General features: G+C 40.4%; 1 protein-coding gene across 4 annotated transcripts in view; it reads left to right on the top strand.

Moving 5' to 3' along the window:
* PAK5 (p21 (RAC1) activated kinase 5) overlaps window positions 1-27,660 on the top strand; it is a 399,298-nt gene that overhangs the window by 38,818 nt on the left and 332,820 nt on the right. The window lies entirely within an intron of this gene.

Raw genomic sequence — 27,660 nt, 5'->3', positions numbered from 1 at the left:
GCCTATAGGGTTATTGTTACCATCTTTCTAAATTCCATATATATGTGTTAGTATACGGTAATGGTCTTTAGCTTTCTGGCTTACTTCACTCTGTATAATGGGCTCCAGTTTCATCCATCTCATTAGAACTGATTCAAATGAATTCTTTTTAATGGCTGAGTAATATTCCATGGTGTATATGTACCACAGCTTCCTCATCCATTTGTCAGCTGATGGGCATCTAGGTTCTTCCATGTCCTGGCTATTATAAACAGTGCTGCGATGAACATTGGGGTGCACGTGTCTCTTTCAGATCTGGTTTCCTTGGTGTGTATGCCCAGAAGTGGGATTGCTGGGTCATATGGCAGTTCTATTTCCAGCTTTTTAAGAAATCTCCACACTGTTTTCCATAGTGGCTGTACTAATTTGCATTCCCACCAACAGTGTAAGAGGGTTCCCTTTTCTCCACACCCTCTCCAGCATTTATTGCTTGTAGACTTTTGGATAGCAGCCATCCTGACTGGCATATAATGGTACCTCATTGTGGTTTTGATTTGCATTTCTGTGATAATGAGTGATGTTGAACATCTCTTCATGTGTTTATTAGCCATCTGTATGTCTTCTTTGGAGAAATGTCTGTTTATTTCTTTGGCCCATTTTTTGATTGGGTCATTTATTTTTCTGGAGTTGAGCTGGAGGAGTTGCTTGTATATTTTTGATATTAATCCTTTGTTGCTTCGTTTGCTATTATTTTCTCCCAATCTGAGGGCTGTCTTTTCACCTTGCTTATAGTTTCCTTTGTTGTGCAAAAGCTTTTAAGTTTCATTAGGTCCCATTTGTTTATTTTTGCTTTTATTTCTAAAATTCTGGGATGTGGGTCATAGAGGATCCTGCTGTGATTTATGTCGGAGAGTGTTTTGCCTATGTTCTCCTCTAGGAGTTTGATAGTTTCTGGTCTTACATTTAGATCTTTAATCCATTTTGAGTTTATTTTTGTGTACGGTGTTAGAAAGTGTTTTAGTTTCATTCTTTTACAGGTGGTTGATCAGTTTTCCCAGCACCACTTGTTAAAGAGGTTGTCTTTTTTCCATTGTATATCCTTGCCTCCTTTGTCGAAGATAAGGTGACCATAGGTTCGTGGGTTTATCTCTGGGCTTTCTATTCTGTTCCATTGATCTATATTTCTGTCTTTCTGCCAGTACCATACTGTCTTGATGACTGTGGCTTTGTAGTATAGTCTGAAGTCAGGCAGGTTGATTCCTCCAGTTCCATTCTTCTTTCTCAAGGTTACTTTGGCTATTCGAGGTTTTTTGTATTTCCACACAAATTGTGAAATTATTTGTTCCAGTTCTGTGAAAAATACCGTTGGTAGCTTGATAGGGATTGCATTGAATCTATAGATTGCTTTGGGTAGTATAGCCATTTTGACAATATTGATTCTTCCAATCCATGAACACAGTATGTTTCTCCATCTGTTTGTGTCCTCTTTGATTTCTTTCATCAGTGTTTTATAGTTTTCTATGTATAGGTCTTTTGTTTCTTTAGGTAGATATACTCCTAAGTATTTTATTCTTTTTGTTGCAATGGTGAATGGTATTGTTTCCTTAATTTCTCTTTCTGTTTTCTCATTGTTAGTGTATAGGAATGCAAGAGATTTCTGTGTGTTAATTTTATATCCTGCAACTTTACTGTATTCGTTGATTAGCCCTAGTAATTTTCTGGTAGAGTCTTTAGAGTTTTCTATGTAGAGGATCATGTCATCTGCAAACAGAGAGAGTTTCTCTTCTTCTTTTCCTATCTGGATTCCTTTTACTTCTTTTTCTGCCCTGATTGCTGTGGCCAACACTTCCAAAACTATGTTGAATAGTAGTGGTGAGAGTGGGCACCCTTGTCTTGTTCCTGATTTCAAGGGAAATGCTTTCAATTTTTCACCATTGAGGGTGATGCTTGCTGTGGGTTTGTCATATATAGCTTATATTATGTTGAGGTATATTCCTTCTATTCCTGCTTTCTGGAGAGTTTTAATCATAAATGGATGTTGAATTTTGTCAAAGGCTTTTTCTGCATCTATTGAGATAATCATATGGTTTTTATCTTTCAATTTGTTAATGTGGTGTATCACATTGATTGATTTGTGGATATTAAAGAATCCTTGCATTCCTGGGATAAAGCCCACTTGGTCATGGTGTATGATTTTTTTAATATGTTGTTGGATTCTGTTTGCTAGAATTTTGTTAAGGATTTTTGCATCTATGTTCATCAGTGATATTGGCCTGTAGTTCTCTTTTTTGGTGGCATCTTTGTCTGGTTTTGGAATTAGGGTGATGGTGGCCTCATAGAATGAGTTTGGAAGTTTACCTTCTTCTGCAATTTTCTGGAAGAGTTTGAGTAAGATAGGTGTTAGCTCTTCTGTAAATTTTTGGTAGAATTCAGCTGTGAAGCCATCTGGTCCTGGGCTTTTGTTTGCTGGAAGATTTCTGATTACAGTTTCGATTTCCTTGCTTGTGATGGTTTTGTTAAGATCTTCTATTTCTTCCTGGTTCAGTTTTGGAAAGTTATACTTCTCTAAGAACTTGTCCATTTCTTCCAAGTTGTCCATTTTATTGGCATAGAGCTGCTGGTAGTAGTCTCTTATGATCCTTTGTATTTCAGTGTTGTCTGTTGTGATCTCTCCATTTTCGTTTCTAATTTTGTTAATTTGGTTCTTCTCCCTTTGTTTCTTAATGAGTCTTGCTAATGGTTTGTCAATTTTGTTTATTTTTTCAAAAAACCAGCTTTTAGCTTTGTTGATTTTTGCTATGATCTCTTTAGTTTCTTTTGCATTTATTTCTGTCCTAATTTTTAAGATTTCTTTCCTTCTACTAACCCTGGGGTTCTTCATTTCTTCCTCCTCTAGTTGCTTTAGGTGTGGAGTTAGGTTATTTATTTGACTTTTTTCTTGTTTCTTGAGGTAGGCCTGTAATGCTATGAATCTTCCCCTTAGCACTGCTTTTACAGTGTCCCATAGGTTTTGGGTTGTTGTGTTTTCATTTTCATTCATTTCTATGCATATTTTGATTTCTTTTTTGATTTCTTCTATGATTTGTTGGTTATTCAGAAGCGTGCTGTTTAGCCTCCATATGTTTGAATTTTTAATAATTTTTTTCCTGTAATTGAGATCTAATCTTACTGCAGTGTGGTCAGAAAAGATGACTGGAATGATTTCAATCTTTTTGAATTTACCAAGACTAGATTTATGGCCTATGATGTGATCTATTCTGGAGAAGGTTCCGTGTGCACTTGAGAAAAAGGTGAAGTTGATTGTTTTGGGGTGAAACGTCCTATAGATGTCAATTAGGTCTAGCTGGTCCATTGTGTCCTTTAAAGTTTGTGCTTCCTTGTTCATTTTCTGTTTAGTTGATCTATCCATAGTTGTGAGTGGGGTATTAAAGTCTCCTACTATTATTGTGTTATTATTAATTTCCTCTTTCATACTTGTTAGTGTTTGCCTTACATATTGTGGTGCTCCTATGTTGGGTGCATATATATTTATAATTGTTATATCTTCTTCTTGGATTGATCCTTTGATCATTATGTAGTGTCCTTCTTTGTCTCTTTTCACAGCCTTTATTTGAAAGTCTATTTTATCTGATATGAGTATTGCGACTCCTGCTTTCTTTTGGTCTCCGTTTGCGTGGAATATTTTTTTCCAGCCCTTCACTTTTAGTCTGTATGTGTCCCTTGCTTTGAGGTGGGTCTCTTGTAAATAGCATATATAGGGGTCTTGCTTTTGTATCCATTCAGCCAGCCTTTGTCTTTTGGTTGGGGCATTCAACCCAGTTACACTTAAGGTAATTATTGATAGGTATGGTCCCGTTGCCATTTATTTTGTTGTTTGGGGTTCACGTTTATACCACCTTTCTGTGTTTCCTATCTAGAGAAGATCCTTTAGTATTTGTTGAAGAGCTGGTTTGGTGGTGCTGAATTCTCTCAGCTTTTGCTTGTCTGTAAAGCTTTTGAGTTCTCCTTCATATCTGAATGAGATCCTTGCTGGGTAGAGTAATCTAGGTTGTAGGTTATTCTCTTTCATTACTCTAAGTATGTCCTGCCATTCCCTTCTGGCCTGAAGGGTTTCTATTGATAGATCAGCTGTTATCCTTATGGGAATCCCTTTGTGTGTTATTTATTGTTTCTCCCTTGCTGCTTTTAATATTTGTTCTTTGTGTTTGATCTTTGTTAATTTGATTAATATGTGTCTTGGGGTGTTTCGCCTTGGGTTTATCCTGTTTGGGACTCTCTGGGTTTCTTGGACTTGGGTGGCTATTTCCTTCCCCATTTTAGGGAAGTTTTCAGCTATCATCTCCTCGAGTATCTTCTCATGGCCTTTCTTTTTGTCTTCTTCTTCTGGGACTCCTATGATTAGAATATTGGGGCATTTCACATTGTCCCAGAGGTCCCTGAGGTTGTCTTCAATTCTTTTAATTCTTTTTTCTTTTCTCCTCTCTGCTTCATTTATTTCCACCATTTTATCTTCTAACTCACTTATCCTATCTTCTGTCTCTGTTATTCTACTCATGGTTCCCTCCTGAGTGTTTTTGATCTCATTTATTTCATTATTAATTTTTAATTGACTTTTAAAAATTTCTTCTAGGTCCTTGTTAAACATTTCTTGCATCTTCTCAATCTTTTTCTCCAGGCTATTTATTTGTAACTCCATTTTGTTTTCAAGATTTTGGATCATTTTTATTATCATTATTCTAAATTCTTTTTCAGGTAGATTCCCTATTTCCTCCTCTTTTGTTTGACTTGGTGGGCTTTTTTCATGTTCCTTTACCTGTTGGGTATTTCTCTGCCTTTTCATCTTGTTTAGATTGCTGTGTCTGGAGTGGGCTTTCTGTATTCTGGTGGTCTGTGGTTCCTTTTTATTGTGGAGGTTTCACCCAGTGGGTGGGGTTGGACAATTGGTTTGTCAAGGTTTCCTGGTTAGGGAAGCTTGTGTCAGCGTTCTGGTGCGTGGAATTGGATTTCTTCTCTCTGGAGTGCAATGGAGTGTCCAGTAATGAGTTTTGCGATGGGTCTCTGTGTTAGGTGTGACTTTGGAGAGCCTGTATGTTGACACTCAGGTCTATGTTCCTGCGTTGCTAAAGAATTTGCATGGTATGTCTTGTACTGGAGCTTATTGGCTCTTGGGTTGTGGTTGGTTTTGGTGTAGGTATGGAGGCTTTTGGATGGTCTTTTATTCCTTAATGTTCCGTGTAGTCAGGAGTTTTCTGGTTTTCTCAGGATTTAGGCTTAAGTCTCCTGCCTCTGGATTTCAGTTTTATTCTTCCAATAGTCTCAAGACTTCTCCAACTATACAGCACTGATAATAAAGCTTCTAGGTTAATGGTGAAAAGATTCTCCCCCGTGAGAGACAACCAGAGAGGTTCACAGAGTTACATGAAGAATAGGAGAGGGAGGAAGGAGATGGAGGTGAGCAGGAGGAGAAAAAGGGGACTCAAGAGGAGAGAGACAAATCTACGTAGTTATCTGTTCCCAAAGTGTTCTCCGTAGCCCAGACACCCACAAAGATTCACAGAATTGGATTGGGAAGAGAAGGGGAAAGGAAGAAATAGAGGTATTCTGAGGTAGAAAACAGAGATTCAAAAGTGGGAGAGTGTAATCACCACACTCCTGAATAGAAATGGGAACTGAATATTGGATTCTTAAATGACCAAAATTTATATCACATACTACTGAAAAACAAAGATTAAAAATCTAGTGTAGAGTTTTTTCAAATTTAAAAAGTTTTTAAATTAATTAATTTTAATTGAAGGCTAATTACTTTACAATATTGTGGTGCTTTTTGCCAATCATCGACCTGAATCAGCCACGGGTGCACATGTGTCCCCCATCCTGAACCCCTCTCCCCCCTCCCACCCCACCCCACCCCTCTGGGCTGTCCCAGAGCACCAGCTTTGAGTGCCCTGCTTCATGCATCAAACTTGCACTGGCCATCTATTTTACATATGGTAAATACGTGTTTCAGTGCTATTCTCTCCTATCACCCGACCCTCGCCTTCTCCCACACCACATAGTCCAAAAGTGTGTTCTTTACATCTTTGTCTCTTTTGCTACCTAGTGAATGACAACTTTAAGTTTTGGTTTTTAGAACTTTCTGGAATATTTTTTCCCAAATATTTTCATCCTCCGTTGGTGGGATCTGCAGATAAGGAGGGCCAACTGCCTGTGTCTGTCCTCGCTGGCTGATTTGAAAGATTAGGGAAGTGCTTTCTGAACACATTAGCATGACTAATCCTAGAGATTCGGTAAGTCTGAGAAGGTGCTTAGAAATCTGCGTTTTATATAAGCACCTCCAGGTGACACTGGGATGAGGATTAAGAAACCATTATTGTGCTCTCAGACTTTAATGAACGAGTGACTCACTAAGGCTCTTGTTAAATGCAGATTCTGACTCAGTAAGTCTGGACTGGGTCTGAGATTCTACATTTTTACCAAGTTCCCAGGTGGTGAAGTGGCTACTGGTGCACAGACACTGTTCGCGGCTGGTGCCTGATAGGTCTCCTGCAACAGCTATGCTCCAGGCCTTCCAGATGGGCCTCTGGGTGCACAGACACTGTTCGAGGCTGGTGCCTGATAGGTCTCCTCCAACAGCTCTGCTCCAGGCCTTCCAGATGGGTCTCTGGAGGCACGGTTAGGCTTAGTTGTATATACAACATTTTCCCCCCATATTATTCTTTGCCTTTAATACAACTGAGATAATGCACTTCTCCAGCTGAAATGTGATGCCTTCCATGTCAGATTTTGGAGTAGTTTTTGAAAAGGTTTCAGGATTTTGTTTCTGGGTTTACAGGAAAAGGCTTGTGCAATTAGGAATGCCTAATTGAGAAAGGGATTTCTTGGCTTCTGAAAAACTGTTGATTATAATATTCCCATTTATTTTAATTCTACTTTTTCCCAGAAAGTGTCTATTGGCAGGTTGTTTTTCTTTCACAGTTGATACTTTAATGCACATATAATTGCATCATGTTAGCCTGAAAAATGGGTTTAGATAAATCACAAGTGTTAGAAATAGCACCTTTTTCAATGTCTACTTGATCTGTCTGTATTTCAGAAATGGTCTGTTTTTGAAGTTGATATGTTTTCCTTAGACTCTTCCTTTTTTTTTTTTATGTTTGCCTTTAGTAAGTCATACTAATTGTTTGGATGTGGAATGTCTCCATTTTCACATAAGGACCATTTGTCTCTTTCCCCTCACAGGAAAACTGTTATTTCTCAAGCACTTTGGAGAGGCTTGTACTTAGTAGTCTCAAATGTGTGCTCAGGCTTTGCCCTTGCATACTATTCATGCTGTCTGGGCTCTGGACTTGGTGTAGTGAGTGGTCATTGATTTCCTGGTAAAGGGGTTTTATAGTTTCAGGCAATTGCAGCTGTAAATTCTGGATACCAATTTCTAGTAAACCCACATTTTTAAAATGAGCTCTTGTGCAGTGTTTGCTTTTTTAACAACAGCAATGTTCTGACTTAGGAGCCCTTGATTTTTTTGTCTGTCCTTCATCATTTTCTAAATGTTTCGTGAGGTTTTGGTGCTCTTCAGCTAGCAGTGACTTAGGGTTAGTGGTGATTTTCTGATTTGAAGTCTTTTTGGTACAATATCTTAGCAGCTCTTTATTTAGCAGGTGGTTGAAGTGCGAATTGGAGCTTCTATTTTCTTTAATTTTACTAAGTAATATTTTTAATGTATGAGTGTTGCGTGTGCACGTTTATGACTTTTTCTGGCCACACCCTGCCGCATGTGGGATCTTAGTTTCCCTACCAGACCAGGGCTGGAACCCATGCCCCCTGAATTGGGAACACAGAGAATTAACCATTGGACTACTGGGAAGTCTCTGCACACACATGTTTAAAATATCAAATGATACAGGAGGGGATAAAATGAAAATTATCCCCCAGTTTCCAGCACCAACCCTTCTGTTGTTGTTGTTCAGTCACTAAATTGTGTCCAGCTCTTTTGTGACCCCATGGACTGCAGCACACCAGGCTTCCCTTTCCTTCACTATCTCCCAGAGTTTGCTCAAACACATGTCCACTAAGTCGATGATGCCATCCAACCATCTCATCCTCTGCTGCCCCCTTCTTCTCCTGCCCTCAATCTTTCCCAGCATCAGGGTCTTTTCCAATAAGTTGCCTCTTTACATCAGATGGCCAAAGTATTGGAGCTTCAACTTTAGCATCAGTCCTTGCAATGAATAGTTAGGGTTGATCTCCTTTAGGATTGACTGGTTTTATCTCCTTGTTGTCCAAAGAACTGTCAAGAGTCTTCAGCACCAGTCACCACTATAAGTGGTATTTTGGATATTTTGATACTTGTTTCTTGATTTATGCAGAATCTCTTCAGTCTCTATTCTGAAAAAATGTGAAATTTCAAGCAGTTATATTCCATGGACAGAGGAGCCTGGCCGGCTATAGTCCATGGGGTTGCAAAGAGTCGGACACGACTGAGAGGCTGGCATATTATCTCCTAACTTTTGCATCCCCACCAATTCCGTTTCTCCACTTCCAAAATTTATGTTTCCTTGATGATTTTAGAATAAATGCTTGAATCCTATTTCCTTTTCAGGGTTAAGTTTTTCAAAATTATGTGACTTTTGGAATAGGAAAAAGTGAAAGTCGCTCTGTCGTCTCTGACTCTTTGTGACCCCATGGACTGTAGTCCATGGAATTCTCCAGGCCAGAATACTGGAGTGGGTAGCCTTTCCCTCCGTCAGGGGATCTTCCCAACCCAGGGGGCCACAAGGGCAAACCTATATACAGTTCAAAGATCAAAATGTAAAAATATCTGCTCTTAAGGTTCCTTCCCTCCACCTTAAAAAATTATCCCCCTCCCAGCAATAATTTTTGGGATTCCCTTCCAGGTGTCTTAAAGCCTGTGAAAGCAGATACGTGCACATGCCATCTCCTTCTCCCGCATGTGATGGTGTGCACGTGGAGCCTTGTTTGTATGCAGGTCCTCCTGGCCCCACTTGTCTCTTCCGGTCACCTCATCGCCACCAGCTTCTTATGGCCGCCAACCACCATCTCACAAATGCAGCCAGGCTTCCTCTCAAGTTATGTTCAAGTCTCATTTTTGTCCAAAGCAAGGGATTCTGTGAGATCCCACTTACTGCACACAAATGAACACCAAGAAATAGGGGAAATGAATGCCCCATGGGGCTAATCTTTGACCGATAAGAAATATGAGGCAGCTGAATTCTTCCCCCAGACAGACTGTGAGAAGCATCATGGCTGCGCAGAGGACGGCCCCACAAAGTCAGGAGAAGCCCAGCGCCCTTAGTGGTGGCTGGCGCCGTAGAGCGGTGCTGACGGGCTATCGTTGCCTTTCGGCTTCCTGAGATCGCGCTGCCCAGCGAAGCCCAGCGCACAAACCTTGACCTCGCACCCTCCTTCTCTGTGGTGTTTTGGTGGCCTTCTGTTGGTGGTACTTTTAAAGGTGGCATTAATTAACGTATCTTAGGCTATTCAGAATTGAAATACTTTAATTCATGCTGGCATTTTCTACCACCAGTCTGAATTAATAACATTTTAATATTCTCAAATGTTGAAATACAAAGCTTGCCCATATCACACTTAATTAAAATTCATCTGAAATCATCGTGGGAATGAAGAGAAGAAATGTTATTTTTTTTCTAGCTGGCAGACAGAGTTTACCTGGTTATGTTTCTCTTGCACATATACATACCTGCACACTTTTAAAAGATTGATCTTCTGTTCTTAGGCAGCTGAGTTTCAGAGAGAATTTTTAAGTGATTAAGAAACTCTTAAAATCTTTTCCAGAGAAAGATAAATAGCACGTGATATCGCCTATATGTGGAATCTAAAAAATGGTACAAATAAACTTATAGAGTCACAGATATAGAAAACAAACATGATTACCGTGGAAGGTAGGGGAGGAAGGAGGGATAGATCGGGAGATTGGGATTGGCATGTACACGCCACTATATATATATAATAGATAACTGATAAAGACTTACTGCATAGCACAGGGAACTCTACTCAATACTCTGTAATGACCTGGAAGAGAAAAGAATCTAAAAAAGAATGGAGTATTTATGTACGTATAACTTATTAACTTTGCTGTAAGCCTGAAACTAACATAGCGTTGTAAATCAACTATTCTCCAATTAAAATTAAAACAAAAAACCTTTGCTAAAGTTTTTGCTACTTAGGACAGGATAGGAAAACCTTTGTTTAAAACACGAAAGGACATTGTTGTGAGGCATGTAGGATATACTAGCTCATTATTTTTTTCACATCATTTGGATTGAAATTGACATTAGCGTGTACACTTGACTGAGTTTGAAAATCTGAGACTTTTCATGGACAAGGAGAGAACAGGGATTAGCTGGTATGCTGTGCTGTCCCACATGGGGAGTCAGCGTTTCTACCTAGTCTCCTTTTCCTCCTTGTAGGTGACCACGGAGGAAACAGTGACCCACCAAGTTATTCTCAGCCGTGACCTGAAAGCCTTCTTCAAAAAGGTTATATATAAGGTTCTTATGATGTGTCTTCACATAGAGTCGATGGTAATGTTGAAACCTCTACCCTTTTACTCTGCTAATTCCCTACCTTACAGAAAAAAGAAGTTTACAAGAGGAAACCCGATGATTAGATATCACCCTTTACCTAACTGTACCACTGTTAGAAGACTTTTCACACTCTCCAGTCTGAATTTTCAGAATTTATCTTATATTCTTATATTTTTATATATCTTATTTCACTCTTTAGTGTCTGAAATGCCTTTTGCTTCTGGGTCACTGGGTACATTTTTCAAATTGTTATGCCATAGACACAAAGTTCAAGTAGATGTTAAATGATAGGATAAGTAGTTGTGAATTTATATATATATATATATATATATATATATACACACACACACATATATAACATATATATATACATATATATATATATACACACACACATATATATAACATATATATATATATACATATATATATATATTTTAGTAGTTGTATATTACACTCTAAGTTGGAAAAACAAAAATGACCTTTAACTTTATGCTAAATGAGAAACTAAAATCCTTTGGTTGGAAACCAGGCTATTTTAGACATGTGAATAATAGAAACAGTGAGTTTATCTCTAGGGAAATGGCATTTGGAACCCTCAGAGCATCCTGAATCTCAAAGATAGAGAAGAAGGTAAAGATTCTTGTTCTAGCCTTTAGCTAATGCCATACAACTTTGGCTTTGAAATCCTAGAACACTGGAGAAGAAAGTTCTGTTTTATTAAGATGTATTCTTGTAGATGTTGTCTCCTTAGGAATTCTACCCTTGAATATTTTTTAAAGATTTGTGGTGATGAAGTCTACACTGTCTACTTGTCAATTATTCACATGTTTCTTTATGAATGTCATGCTAGTCACTTTCCTAGACTCTCTTCTCTTCATAGAAGTCTCCTTTTGAGCCCAGATAGTCCCAAACATTCATATTTGATCCCAGGAAGGCACGTTATCATTACATTTGTATTCTAGATTATAAATCTCTTTCTTAAAGTGTATTCTCTGGGACTTAATAGAAGACCCATGCAAATCTTCCCAGAATGGAACTGAATGGGGACATCACTGCAGTAGAACAGGAGACACAGTCTTATTATTAATGATAGAGCCATGGAATACTCTGAATTTATTGCATGTTCCAATTAAAACTCCTCTCATCCTCTGTCCTACATTGTTGTGAGGTACCCCCACACTGTTCTCAGTTTATCTTAGGGAACATAAGTGCAATAAAAGATATGTAGGCACAACATAGAACAAACATAAAAGCAACTATCAAAGAAAATGCAGATGCACAACAATGGAGCAAGTTTTGGGGCAACCACATGATGCTGTGGGGTTTCTCTCTGTGGACCTGTGAATGGATAGGTGAAGTTTTTAGAGGGCCATTGTGCACGTGTATCACAATTTAAAACATAGAAACTTTTCCTTCAAGAACAATACCTTTTTATTGAAATATAATTGCTTTACAATGCTGTGTTAATTTCTGCTGTACAACAATGTGTATATAATACTTTTTAAAATGGGGCAAAGGCAGCAATCCCACTCCTGGGCATACACACTGAGGAAACCAGATCTGAAAGAGACACATGCACCCCAATGTTCATTGCAGCACTGTTATAATAGCCAGGGCATGGAAGCAACCTAGATGCCTATCAGCAGACAAATGGATAAGGAAGCTGTGGTACATATACACCATGGAATATTACTCAGCCATTAAAAAGAATTCATTTGAATCAGTTCTAATGAGATGGATGAAACTGGAGCCCATTATACAGAGTGAAGTAAGTCATAAAGATAAACACCAATACAGTATACTAACACATATATATGGAATTTAGAAAGATGGTAACGATAACCCTATATGCAAAACAGAAAAAGAGACACTGATGTACACAACAGAATTTTGGACTCTGTGGGAGAAAGCGAGGGTGGGGTGTTTCGAAAGAACAGCATTGAAACATGTATATTATCTAGGGTGAAACAGATCACCAGCCCAGGCTGGATGCATGAGACAAGTGACCAGGCCTGGTGCACTGGGAAGACGCAGAGGAATCGGGTGGAGAGGGAAGTGGGAGGGGTGATTGGGATGGGGAATACATGTAAATCCATGGCTGATTCATGTCAATGTATGACAAAAACCACTATAATATTGTAAAGTAATTAGCCTCCAACTAATAAAAATAAATGAAAAAAAAATAAAATAAATAAAATGGGGCAAGGGTGTCTATAAAGTATGTCTTTGCTGCTTATCCAGTTTTTATTGCTTGGATCCTCAGTATAATCACTCTTGCAGATACGCTTTTTTTTTTCCCCCTCCCTCCTTTGTATTTGCAAGGCAAAACAAGCTCTCCCTAGTTTAGTGGTTCTCAGACTTTCCAGTGTATCAGAATCACCTGGAGGGCAAGTGAGACAACTGATGGGCCTTACGCCAGGCACTGTGAGATACGATATGTAATTCTAGGATTGTTGTTGTTTAGTCAGTTAGTCATGTCTGACTCTTTGCAACCCCAAGGACTGCAACATGCCAGGTCCCCCTGTCCTTCACTGTCTCCCAGAATTTGCTCAAACTCATGCCCTTTGAGTCAGTGATGCCATCCAACCATCTCACCCTCTGTTGTCCCCTTCTCCTCCTGCCTTCAATCTTTCCCAGCATCAGGGTCTTTTCTGATGAGTCAGTTGTTTGCATCAGGTGGCCAAAGTATTGGAGCTTCAGCTTCAGCATCAGTCCTTCCAATGAAAATTCAGGACTGATTTCCTTTAGGATGGACTAGTTTGATCTCCTTGCAATCCAAAGGACTATCAAGTCTTCTCCAACACCACAGTGCAAAAGCATCAATTCTTCGGCACTCAGCTTTCTTTATAGTCCAACTCTCACATCCATACATGACTACTGGAAAAACCATAGCTTTGACTAGACGGACCTTTGTCTAGGGTGGAACCTGATCATTTGTATTTTAATAAGTTATCTGGTGAGGTTGATGGTACTGGTCTGGGCAGCACACTTTGAGAAACACTGCCCTGGATGAACCCAGCTCTTCATGAGTGTTACTTGAGAGAATCATGGCTGGCAGGTTGGTGTCACTACAAATTTATGAACCCCAACTTATTTTAAAATTGAAGTATAGTTGGTTTACAGTGTAGCTTTAGTTTCAGGTGAACAGCAAAGTGATTCAGTTATGTATATATTCTTTTAAAGATTATTTCACATCATAGATTATTGTAAGGTATTAAATATAGTCACCTGTGCTACACACAGGTCCTTGATGTTTATCCATTTTACATCTAGTAGTGCATCTGTTAATCCTCAACTCCTATTTATTCATGCTGAAACCATGCAACTCAGACTGGAACTCAATTCATGGGCTGGGGCTCCAACTGAGCCAGAACCCACTGTCTTTTAATTGTTATCACACACCTGGTCTCAGGACTTAATGAAGCTCGGACATAATCTCATCGCAGAAAGAATTCAGTGAGAGACAAAGTGATAGGTAAGTGAATTTATTTAGACAGAAGCACAGTCCACAGAATCTATCTTAGAAGGTGAGAAACTCTGGAACATGGCATGGTTTGTTTTTATGGGTTGGGTAGTTTCCAACTACCAGATTATTCCAACTACTTCAGGGAAGGGGCAAGGATTTCCAGAACTGAGCCACTGCCCGCTTTTTGGCCTTTTATGGTTAGGCTGGCCTTCCTTGGTGGCTTTCCTGCCTGCAGTGCTGGTGACCCAGGTTTGAATCTGGGTTGGGAAGATCCTCTGAAGAAGGGAATGGCTGCCCATTCCAGTATTCTTGCCTGGAGAATTTCATGGACAGAGGAGCCTGGCAGGCTACAGTCCATGGGGTCACGAAGAGTTGGACACAACTGAGTGACTAACAGTTTTGCTATCAGAACTATCATGGCATTGGTGGGTGTGTTATTTAGCATGCTAGTGTGTAGTGAGGCTCAAGGTTCACTGGAAATCAAATCTTCCACCATCTTGGACCTAGTTGATCCTAACCAACTTTTATCATGTCCTATGGCTACGTCGGAGAAGGCAGTGGCACCCCACTCCAGTACTCTTGCCTGGAAAATCCCATGGATGGAGGAGCCTGGTAGGCTGCAGTCCATGGGGTCACGAAGAGTCGGACACGACTGAGCGACTTCACTTTCACTTTTCACTTTCACTCATTGGAGAAGGAAATGGCAGCCCACTCCAGTGTTCTTGCCTGGAGAATCCCAGGGATGGCGGAGCCTGGTGGGTTGCCGTCTATGGAGTCTCATAGAGTCGGACACGACTGAAGTGACTTAGCAGCATGGCTATGTCATTCTTTTAAAGGATGTGCTTTACCCTCTCCCCTCCTGTTTCACTGCCCTGCCCCCACCTTTTCCTTTGGTAGCCATAGTGTGTTTTCTATGTCTATGAGTCTATTTCTATTTTGTAAATTCATTTCTATCATTTTTTTAGATTCCACATATGAGTGATACATGAATTTTGTCTGTTTGACTTCTTTTAGTATGATAATCTCTAGGTCCATCCATGTTCCTGCAAATGGCATTATTTTGTTGATTTTTATGGTTGAGTAATATTCCATTATTTATGTACACCACATCTTTATTTATTCATCTGTAAATGTGCACTTAGGTCACGCCCATGTTTTGGTCATTGTAAACAGTGCTGCTGTGGACATTAGAGTGCATGTATCTTTTGAAATTTTCTCTGTATGCCAAGTAAAACACTGCCAGGCAATTCTACCAAGCTTCTCTTTCCATTGTCTGCAAATAATTTGACTTCTAGCTATTCCCCTTCAAACTTATCTCTTCTTCTCAGAGGCACAAAAGTGCAAACACTTGATGCTGATAACTTGTCTCATGCTTTCTTGAGAGGAGAGAAAACACCACCAGGAAGATTCCTGACATTTTATCACAAATCTCCAAACCAGCTGGTGTCTGAGTCCTGTTTCTCTTTCATCTTTCCTATTTCCTGAAGGGAGTAAAAAACAAACTGTACCTTGAATCCCATTCTTCTTAACCTCCAAATTGATTTGTTTGCTTGGTTATTCCCTCTCACTTAATTGGATCATTCCTGTTAATATGCAGAACTCCACTGGGATTGTCATTATAATTATAGTAACAAACATGAATTGTTTTGACCCTAGGACTCCTATAGTTACTCTACTTTTCTTTCTTTTTTTTTTTAATTTTACAGTAGAGCTTTTTTTTTTTTTTGCATTTATTTTTATTAGTTGGAGGCTAATTACTTTACAATATTGTAGTGGTTTCTGCCATACATTGACATGAATCAGCCATGGATTTACATGTGTTCCCATTTACTTTTCTTATTTTGTAGACTTTTAAAATGAAACTTCTATAAAGAGTTGTCTGGGTTATACTTCCTCCTACTTTCCAATAATTGGTTAGCACATTCCCACCTGGTTTTGCCTCTCAAATGCCCCTGATGTGGATTTCCCCATCTCCTCCAGATCTCTCAGTTGTTAATCCTCTTCTTGTAACATTTGCTTCAGTTTTCTCCCCCACTGACTTGTGTGCTGGAATAACCTTCTCTAGAGCTTGTGTTCTTCTCTTCACTCACACTCCTTTTCCTATGATGTCTTAGTGGAACGGAGCAGGATCCAGGGGTGGGGGATGCAGTGGGAAGCCCTTCTGGGTACAGATCCTTTCCTTGCTCCCCGTTCCTTGTTGATAGGAAATTTGCAAGTGGGTCAGTGGTAAAGAATCCACCTGGTAATGTAGGAGACACAGGAGACATGGGATCGCAGCTTTGATCCCTGCGTCGGGAAGATCCCCTGGAGAAGGAAGTAGCAACTCACTCTGGTATTCTTGCCTGGGGAATCCCATGGACAAAGGAGCCTGGCAGGGTACAGTCCTTGGGGTTGTAGAAGAGTTGGACATGACTTAGCAACTAAGCAACAACAGCCTCCTAGACCTTCCCTGAGTTCCAAAGGGTAGATTCAAACATTTGCTAATCAGGAAAGAGAGGGGATGCAGAAACAAAAGGAGGAGCATGTGGAATCTGAAAATTTTATATCACGAACTTATTTACAAAACCGAAATAGACTCATAGAAATAGGAAACAAGTTTATAGCTAGCAAAGGGGATGGGTTTGGGGAGATAATTTAGGAATTTGGGATTAACATACACACACTACTATATATAAAATATATCAACAAGGACCTACTGTATAGCAGAGGGAGCTATACTTAATATCTTGTATTAAACTATAAAGGAGAAGAAGACTCTAAAAATGAATTTTATATATATATATATATATAAAATATATATAATATAATTGCTTCACCTTCAGCATCAGTCCTTCCAGTGAATAATCATGGTTGATTTTCTGGTTTGAACTCCTTGCAGTCCAAGGGACTGTCAAGAGTCTTCTCTAGCACCACAGTTCGAAATCATCAATTCTTTGGTGCTCAGCCTTCTTCATGGTTCAACTTTCACATCCATACATAACTACTGGAAAAACCATAGCTTTGACTATATGAACCTTTGCCAACAAAATGATATCTTTGCTTTTTAATACACTGTCTAGGTTTGCCATAGCTTTTCCTCCAAGGAGCAAGTGTCTTTTAATTTCATGGCTGTAGTCATCATCTTGCAGTGAGTTTGGAGCCCAAGAAAATAAAGTCTGACACTGTTTCCATATCTATTTGCCATGAAGTGATGGGACCGGATGACATGATCTTAGTTTTCTGAAAGTTGAGTTTTAAGCCAGCTTTTCCACTCTCCTCTTTCACTTTCATCAAGAGGCTTTTAGTTCCTTTTCACTTTCTGCCATAAGGGTGGTGTCATCTGCATATCTGAGGTTATTGATATTTCTCCTGGCAATCTTAATTCCAGTTTAAGCTTCACCCAGCCAGGCATGTCTTCAGGCTGAGCAGAATTTCTGGAGCCCCTCGCTATTATATCAACACCAGAAGAGTGTTTGCACACAGTGGGAGATAAGGAAGACTCTGACCTCCCTCCCCAAATGATTCTCCCTTTTAAAACTCTCATGGTAGAGTGGAATCTTTGGAGTTGGTTTTGGTTGAGCAACCTTTCCATGCCTGCTAGCACTTGTCTCTTTGAGTATTGGCTTTTGATCGGTGAGCAGCTGAATGTGAGCTAAGCAACATTACTCATCTCTCCTTGGATGTATCCAGACATCCATAAGTTGACAAAGCTTTTATTTTATATGTAGTACAGACTTTTATGCTGAAATCCGGACTGTCACATTCACACTTTCTTAATTGGCATCTCCACCTGGTTGTCAATAGCAGTGCAAATTGATATATTCAAAGTGGAAGTCTAGATTTTTTCCCCCAACCCAATTCTTCCATTTCCTCCCTATTTCAGAGAAAGGTATTCCCAGTTGTTCACAGTTCAGCAGAAGTCCTTTGACAATTCACCATCTTATCTGGCATAGCCAATCTGTTACCAGATTTTGACTTTCAGTTCAGTTCAGTCATCCAGTCGTGTCCGACTCTTGGCGACCTCATGGACTGCAGCACGCCAGGCTTCCCTGTCCATCACCAACTCCCAGAGACTGCTCAAACTCATATCCATGGAGTCACTCATGCCATCCAACCACCTCATCCTCTGTCATACCCTTCTCCTCCTGCCTTCAATCTTTCCCAGCATCAGGGTCTTTTCCAGTGAGTCAGTTCTTCACATCAGGTGACCAAAGTATTGAAGTTTCAGCTTCAGCATCAGTCCTTCCCATGAATATTCAGGACTGATTTCCTTTAGGATGGACTGGTTTGATCTCCTTGCAGTCCAAGGGACTCTCAAGAGTCTTCTCCAACACCACAGCTCAAAAGCATCAATTTTGACTTTACTCCACAGCAAATCTCCTGGGTTTGCCTCTCTCTAGTCTGTTTCTCCTGGTTAGAGGGATCTTTGAAAAATGCAAATCAGATCATGTCACTCCCTTACTTATCACTTTTCAGTAGTTTCCTACTACATTTGGAATAAAGTTTAAAGTATTCATCTAGTGCCCTACAAGATCCATGCATTTCTTCCCCTTCAACCTGGCCTGGTGAATGTCCTTTGTACGTTCTCTGTCGTTCGGTTTCCTAAAAACAAGCTCTCACTGGTACCTTTCCCTTAGCTGTCGCCTCTGCTTAGATGTTTCCCAAATCTTTGCAACCTGCCTGCTTGTCATGCTTTAGGTGCCAGCTTGAAACTCTGCACCTCAGATTGGGATTTGAACCCATGTTCTTTTAATTACAGTCACTCACCTGGTGTCTGGACTTACTGAGGCTCAGATTCTTTGTGTCTCAGCATAGAAGGAATTCATTCAGAGGCAAAGTGATAGGCAAGAAGTAGTTTTATTAATGTAAGATGCTTGTGAGAGATGCAAGTAGGCAAGTGAAGGGGCTCAGCCCCAAGGATTAAGTGGACTACAGTTTTACAATCAAAGGAAAGTTAGAGAGGGGGAAAAGACCACCCTCTTCAAGTAGATGTGAGACTAATATCACTAGCTCCTCCTTCATATTGGGCAGTAGAGTATCTGACCCTGTGAGGTCAAACTAGGATCATCATAGCACTTACTCACATCAGTAGAAGGATGGTGACATTCTTCTTTCACTTAATGGCGTGGTTCTTTTATTTATAGCTTTATAGTTAAGCAAGCCTGCTTTGTCCCAGAACATTCCTATAGTTTTCTTGAGTGACTGTTAATTTACAGTGGCCTCCCACCCCACAGTTTCCTAAGTTACCCACTCTACAGTCCCCTGCTGGGACTTCTACAACAGCCTGTGTACTTTACAACTATCTTACCCTGTCCTATGGAAGTGATTACCGATGTCCGCAGGGAGATCTTCCTGCCCATTCGATGTAAGTCACTTCCTGCTCCTCCTTCTCCCTCATAATACAAATTAAAATTTGAAAGGGTATGTTCATTTTTGTTTTCTTGTTATAATCTCCTCTATTAGTTCATGAACTATGTGAGGCCGGAGATCTTACCCGTGGTGTTAACATCACGATCCCCAGAATCCAGCTCACTGTATGGCACATGGGTGCTCAAAAACTATTTGATGAGAGACTGAATAATTTTTTTTGGAGCATTGCTTTTAGCAGCAAAAAAGCTGGCCACAATGTAAAGGTCAATTAATTTAATGATTGAGTATAGGACAATCCACATGAAGCCTTTGTAAAGAGAGAAATAAAATTATATATGCTGATATGGGCAACATATTTACTAAATAGTTAAATGGTAAAAGTCATTGCTAAACCTGATACTAGTTCCAATTTTTCTTAAGTGCATTTTCATATTTATAGTCTCTCTTTCTCTCTATGTCAACATCTAGGATTTCTACAGATTTCTCCCAGGGAATGGCAATATGGAGTGAAAATAATTTATCTCATCCCTTTCTAAACTATGGGATTTAAAATTTTTTATAATTTGCTAATTATCCTTTTATAACATCTTAGTTTGAAAACAAAGACATTTTGAGTTGGACTACAAAATAATATGTACACTATATTCATTGCCTACAAATATTTATCATCCATGTACCAGCTGCTGATAGAGGCTTCATATACAGCAGGATCCATCTGTTCCCCATAACTGAGTATCTAAAAAAAGAAAAAAGAAAAAAAGGTAAATATTACTAGGGTTTTCCTCAGAGAGCAAGAGTGGTAGGATGATGGTTGGATTTCATCGTGCTTTCTTATTTCCAGCCTTTTGATGGTAAATATGATCAATGTTGTAATTAAGTTATTTAAAAAGATATTTAAATACTTCTATGGCAAAAGTACTCATTAATTGTTTTAGACCCCTTTACTTGGCAAGGGGCATACTTTTCACTTAAAGTCATTATTTGTGTAAATACCTTTGGTATAGAGGAAGTTATACAAATGTGTAGTGCTTACAACTTTATAACTATGCAACAGTTCCCTGTAGGAAACTCAAAACTCAATCTTATTTTTCTTTGCCTAGAGACTGAACTCCTTTAACATGGCTTTAGTGACATGCTCATCTTGAAAAATAAGTGCCCAATGAGATTCAAGGTCTCTTGTTAATTAATTAATATTTGTAACACATCTCAGGGTATTTATGGAAACTGTAGGTAGTTAGAATAGGAAAAAGGAGTCCAAAGTGGCAGTGGCTAAAAGGCAAAGAAAGGGAAAAGCCTGCAAAAAGGGAACAAAGGAAAAATCCATGCACTGGAGTGAGAACATCAGGTGAAACAAACATGCTCCCTTCCTGGCTAACCCTAATTTGCACAGGGCAGGCTCAGAGGAGAGAAGACAAAACATATGAAAAGAGGCAGCCAAGACTGGTGGAGGTCTCTCCTTTGGGGTTGGCCTGCCCTCACACCTTCAGGGTGTACCATCGTTTCTTTATTGAATAAAATTCTGAACTGTAACTCAGTTGTAACACTGGTCCACCATTTAAAATCTTTGTTGCAGTGAGACAGAAGCGAGAAAATTACACACTCTCCTAACAAAAATCATTTTGAATCCAAAATGGCAAAACTCTCGAGGTGATAGAAGCTGAGTTCTAAGTGAAGTGTGTCTGAAACCATGTAACTCAGATTGGGACTTGAATCCTGCCAAAATCCAGATTGGTACACATGGTCTTCCAACTGAGATCACACACCTGCTTTCAGGACTTAATGAAGCCCAGGTTCTTGATGTCTCATCGCAGAAAGAATTCAGTGAGAGAAAAAGTGATGGGTAAGAAGTGGATTTATTTAGAGAGAAATCACTGCACAGACAGGGCCCTCTCAGAAGGCAGGAGCAGCCCAGGGACCATACTCCACAGACAAGAGTGTGGGCCACAACAGAAGGCGAGTGTGACCATGAAGTGTGCTGTGGGTAGCATTTATGAGTTGTGCCGTCTCATAGGATGAAGAGTGGGAGGAGTATTCCAGCTCTTCTGGGGGGAAGGAGCAGAGGTTCCCAGGACTGGGGCCCCTGCACGCTTTGTGACCCTGACGGTTGGCCTCAGAGCTCTGGTGGTACTGCTGGGCATGCCCGTTAGCTTGCTGGCGTGTTACAGTGAGCGTGTACCGAGGCTCAAGGCCTAGTCTTCATGGGCCTGTTTGGTTCTAATCAGTTGCATCCTCAGGCTATGTCATTCTTTTAAAATTTGTGCCCTGCCCTCTTCCTTCCCGTTTCATGTCCATTGGGCCTCTGGGAGGCAGAAGGAATGTCATAGTCTTGTGAGGAAAGAAGGTAAAAGTGTGCATTAAGAAAGGGAAAACCCGAAAGAGTGGGAGGGAGAGGAAACGCCATCCAGGGAACCTCATATACTGAAGTTGTGATTCTTCTTTTATTGAGAGTTTATTAGTGAAAGTTGGAAGAGGAAACAAAGACAACTGTCGGATTTGGGAGCTGTTCAACTAGAGGAAGAAGAGCAACCAAACCCGAAGTTAATAGAAGAAAGAAATCATAAGGATCAGAGCAGAAATAAATGGAACAAAGACTAGGAAAACAATAGAATAGCTCAAGGAGCTAAAAACTGTTTCTTTGAAAAGATAAAATTGATAAAACTCTAGGGAGTGAGACTCATCAAGATAAAAAGGGAGAGTACCCAAATCAATAAAATTAGAAATGGAAAAATTAGAGATTATAGCTGACATCACAGAAATACAAAGAACCATAGGAGATCTGGGAGCTGTTGCTTTAAGGAAAGACAAAGTGCTGAAGTTCCACAAATATATTTGTGACCAACCTTCCAAAATCATTGGGAAGCACACTATATCCATGTTTTTTTTTGTTTGTTTGTTTTTTGTTTTTTTCTTGAGTTCTTTGCATTTCTCATTTTCAGTGAACTTTTTGTGCACTTGGCTTTAACCACAGTCTCCCAAGGTCACTCTATGGGTCCTGTCCTGAGCGGAAACATCACCACTTTCAGCACCCCAGTTGCATACATCCATACAACCAAACCTCTTGCATCCCCTGTATTGGAAAGTGGATTCTTAACCACTGGACCACCAGGGAAGTCCTTCCCCACTGCATTTTCAAGGCACTCTGGTGATACAATAGAGCAAGCTTGATTTAGTCCCTTTCTCTAAGCAAGCGTCGTAGATGCTCAGTTACCTGCCTATTAGCTTTCTCCCAGGGTACTTACTTGATTGATTGTGTCATACCCTGCTTGATTCCTAGAAGGATTTCAGGTGCCAGCTTCCACTTGATCTGAGGTTAATAATATCTCTTGGAGTTTAGAATCTCTCACCTAGTCTTGCTTTCTGAAAATATTTCATTGCTGGGATTCCTAATAGAACATGTAGTAAAATATAAATGAGTTGTCAGTCATCTCTGAAATGGTAATATATTCTCCAGCTTTCTATTCAAATTCATTTCTTTGGGCTTGTTTCTTTGAGGTCTGTTATTCTCAGAAGAATTGCCTCCACTTACGTTTCCTGAAAATTAAATTGGAGATTTGCTCAGAGATGTGTCTGCCATAAATTACCATCCCACTTAAAAAATGCCTGGCAATTCTTGGAAACATCTTCAGACAAAAATAACTCCCTGCACTGAACATGGGCTAACGAGTACAATTCCTGCAATATAGTTCATACCCCCAGCACTGCTGAAAATCACTTGGTCCATGGCTCGGTTATAGGACTGTTGTGACTTCTTGACACAAGATATTGTTTGTTCACCATAATTACCAAGCTTCTTCTCCCCTATAGACATGGTGTGTTGAATTCTGTGACTTCTTTGTTACTTGGGATGGATCTTTTAAATACTCAACGCATGCTCATTTATTTTCCCTGCCAGTGTAAAGCTGTCAGAAATATTTTTTTCAAAAACCATTCATTCATTTATTTCTTTGTCTAATAAACAAGTATAACAGGTACAGTGTACAATGGGATAATCCAAAGTGGTTATCAAGCCCATTCCTGTTACCTGGGGTGCTTCTAGTCTAGCAAGGGAGATGGGCTGATGAATAAATAAGGGTGAACTGGAGAAGACTCTTGAGAGTTCCTTGGACAGCATGGAGATCAATCCAGTCAATCTTAATGGAAATCAACCCTGAATAGTCATTGGAAGGCCTTATGCTGAAGCTGAAGCTCCAACACTTTGGCCACCTGGTGTGAAGAGCTGACCCACTGGAAACACCCACAACAGAAAGTAATACAGTAGAGGTCCTGAGTTAGAACAGACTCCAGGACATCCCTCCAGAATGTTCCTGGCTTTCTTCACTGTGAGGGATGTGCATTCAGAAGCTTCATAAAGAGGGTTTCACTTGGATCAGGAAAAAACCTTCCAAAGACCGGGGCAGGGGAGTGGTTCAGACAGAGACAGACCAGGTGGAGCCAGCAGCTTGAGCAAAGACAACAAGTCAGGAGGGAGGGGTCTCCAAGAAAATTGCTTTAATGAAGCCCATGGCTCACCCACCAAATGCCTTTTTAAGAATTTGCCTTTGCTTTATCACCAGCCCACAGACTTTAAATAGAAAGATGGTTTATGCAAAGTGATTATAAGTCTTTTTGGTTTAGCACCAAAAGACTTGTTGATGCTGTACTTTTTCAAATACTTTTTTAGAAGGATCAGTGGGTGGTTTATGCCTGCTCAGACCACTCCCTGAATGCGTTGCTGCTCTCATGGTTCAGGCAGCTATGGAAACAGGGAATTTAGGCTATCTGTCCAGGACTTAGAGGTGAGGTCTGGAACAAGAGTTAAAAGTTTTAAAGTCAGCTTGAAAGGAGTCATGGCTAACAGCAGCAAGATAGACACAATGCAGTGAGAAAAAGTAGGGAGAGTGATGCTGAATGTTGAACTCCACTGTTGTGGAAGGGAAAGGCAAATAAAATGGGTCTGAGATTGATGTCTCTGAAGGAGGAGCAAAAACAGGAGAAAGTGAGATGTGGGAGACACCAAATGCACCCCATCTGCTCCCAGTGATGCTGAGGTGCCAGGAAAGGTGAGGACCAGGTCCCACTGCTTTTGGTAAATAGGGAATCAAAATCACCTCTACGAGAAGAAAAGTATCTAAGGATCATGAGAGTAGATGATACAGAATGAGGTGTCCCCAGAGAAAACCGTGCTTCTGTGGAGTTTGATGACAGAGGGGAGGACAAGTAGAGAGATGACCAGATGGGGTTTTGGAGCAAACTGGGAACTCAGTTATAGCGTAAAAGGAAATGGAGCGTGCTAGTGCCTCTGGCTCATCACTTCCCGTCTGCAGCATGGCACATGCAGTCAGAACCTGCTTCTCAGCAGTCATAGATGGTTTCCCTATTCTTCTTGAAGCATTTACTATAAGTTTTTCCCCTTGCTTTGATTGGACCTGAGACAAACTCTAAATTCAAGGAGGTTTATTTTCAGACATACTCTTTTCCCCTTTCCTCATCTTTGATCCAAGAGCAGACTATAAAATAATAGAAGTCTTCAAAAGTGGCTTATTTTAGTGGCCATCCTCCCTTTATATGCACTCCCACCCTGAACCTTCTGTCTCCCACTGTTCATGCCTCGGAATAGGTTTGTCTCTCCCCTTTCTTCCTCTGCCCACGCTTCACCTCAAAATAAAAATTTCTCTTACCCAGGGCCCCTTTTGCACTATTTCCTCTGTGATAACAGGCGTATTGGTTCTGTGTAAGATGCCAGAGCTTAATAATGGCATGAGGTGATTTGTATCATCATCTTAGTCCTCAAAGTCTTGAGCCAAGGTTTCAGGAATTTTAAACCCAACAGCAGAAGCAGTGGAGGAAGTTCTGGGGTACAGTTTTCTTTGTACCTTAGCAAGAGGCTTTAGCTGTTGTGGGTGGGCTGTTGGGAAGCTGGAGTAGAGAGCTGTGCTGCGGAAAGAAGCTCCTTAGCTAAATTCCCTGACAGCTCCTTCCTTAACTTCTTCAAACTGATGATTGGTAGTTTGTTTGTATCCTGAGCGTGGAGAGACCCCTGCCCCACGCCCCTCCTGAATTGTATCATCATCTATTTTGCAAATTAATGGGGGGTGGAAATGAGCCATTCAGTCTTACTGGTATTTTTCCTGAGGCAGTTTTGGGTTCATGCTAGCCCCTAGGGGCTTCCCTGGGTAAGCCCTTCAGAAGGTAAAGAATCAGCCTGCCATGTGGGAGACCTAGGTTCAATCCCTGATTTGGGAAGATCCCCTGGAGAAGGGAACGGCTACCCGCTCTAGTATTCTTGCCTGGAGTATCCCATGGACAGAGGAGCCTGGCAGGCTACAGTCCATGGGGTTGAAAACAGTTGGACATGACTGAGCGACTTTCACTAGCCCCTAAGGTCCTCAGAAGTGACTTTGGAACAGTCTCTGGAAATTAAGGGAAAAGGGATGCTTTATTTCAGTCTCTCCTGAAGCCTCAGTAAGGAATGCAGAAGAGAGTTGCTTGTCTTTCCCTAAGAAATCCTCGTCTTTCCAATATTCACCACATCTCTGTATATAGTCCCAGGAAAGGTAGAATTAGGCACAGTGCCAGCAGCATCTACTATGCAATGAACCTGTCACTTGTTCAGTCACTCAGTCATATCTGACTCTTTGTGATCCCATGGATTATAGCTTGCCAGGCTTCCCTGTCCTTCATCATCTCCCAGAGTTTACTTCAGCTCTTGTCCATTGAGTCGGTGATGCCATCCAGCCTTCTCATACTCTCACTCCCTTCTCCTCCTGCCTTCAACAGTCCCAGCCTCAGGGTCTTTTCCAATGAGTCAGCTGTTTGCATCAGGTGGCCAGAGTATTGGAGTGTCAGCATCAGTCCTTCCAGCAATTATTCAGGATTGATTTCCTTTAGAATTGACTGGTTTGATTTCCTTGTTGTCCAAGGGACTCTAAAGAGTTTCTCCAGCACCATGGTTTGAAAACATCAATTATTTCACACTCAGGCTTCTTATGGTCCACTCTCACATCCATACATGACTACTGGAAAAACCATGGCTTTGACTATATGCACCTTTACAAGCAAAGTAATGTCTCTGCTTTTTAATATGCTGTCTAGGTTTGTCATTGCTTTTCTTCCAAAAACCCTTCATAGTCTGTACAGAATCTAGCTTGTGGTGATTTTGAAGTCATCTTTAACCCTACCTCCTAAGGATGGCAAAAGTAAAAACTTCATATAAGCCAGGTTTTAGGAAAAACAAAGGAGTGGCTTAGTGGAAACTTTTTCCTTCCTGCTGCAATGAAGACTTGGAAGTTAAGTGAGACTTAAATTTAGAGTGTAAGTGCTCACACCTTGAAGAGCCTAGTATCGCTCTTTGATTTATGAGGGCATCTGGTGTGGATTCCAAATGCAAAAGCAATTTGATAGCCATCTGTCCCCAAGAAATACAACCTGGCAGAAAGATGAAGCAAAAATAACACCTGCTTGAACTAAGACTTGTGAAATAGGCATAAATTCTGTCACATAGAGTATTCTGTGAAGCAGACAGCAGAAGACATCTTATAGAAATAATCAGAGGTACTTTAGTAACCCAAGGGTTGACTGCAGGCAAGCTGGAACATACTTCTACAAATAATCGGTTCATTCGGTCCAAATTGCCTATTGTCAACTCTACTGCAGCGCAACTAGGGATGCTCTTGAGGCCTTTGCAGTGGTCTCATTCTGGAAGTTCAGTTCCAGAGGCCACGTTCTAATACGGGCATAGTGGTGAGCAGACAGAGATATAAGGGCATGGCCTTTATTCACCTGTGTATCCTTCTACATCCATGCTTTGTGATTGGTTGTCGGAAGTTCTAAGACCTGGGTTTTACCTGCATGGTTTTGTGTGTTCCTTTGCTACCTGGCTCAGGGTAAGTTTTACCCCTTGGGTTTAACTGTCTTCTCTCTGCTTTGTGATGATAGCATAATGCTGCAACTAAGCTGAATCTTGAAGCCTCTTTAATATCAGGAATTAGAAGAGGGACTTTCAGTGGTGGATGGGGTCAGGCATAGATTGGCCCAAATATAGTCATCCTTCAGTATCCATGGGTTATTGGATCCAAGACTTCTAAGGATGCTTAAGTCTCATAACAGTGTACTGTTTGTATATAGTCTGCACACATCCTCCTGCTTACCTAAAATCATCTTTAGATAGTTATAGTACCTAACACACTGTAGATGCTATGTAAATAGTTTCCAGCATGCAGCAAATACAAGTTTTGTTTTTTGGAACTTTCTGGAATTTTTTTATCAATATTTTTGATCCATGGTTGGTTGAATTCGCAGATACAGAACCACAGACATGGA

The sequence above is a fragment of the Odocoileus virginianus genome, chromosome 9 (genome assembly GCF_023699985.2).
Source record: "Odocoileus virginianus isolate 20LAN1187 ecotype Illinois chromosome 9, Ovbor_1.2, whole genome shotgun sequence".
In the NCBI taxonomy this organism is placed as follows: Eukaryota; Metazoa; Chordata; class Mammalia; order Artiodactyla; family Cervidae; genus Odocoileus; species Odocoileus virginianus.
The sequence above is the reverse complement of the archived record's forward strand: the minus strand, read 5'-3'. Positions and strand labels throughout refer to the sequence as shown.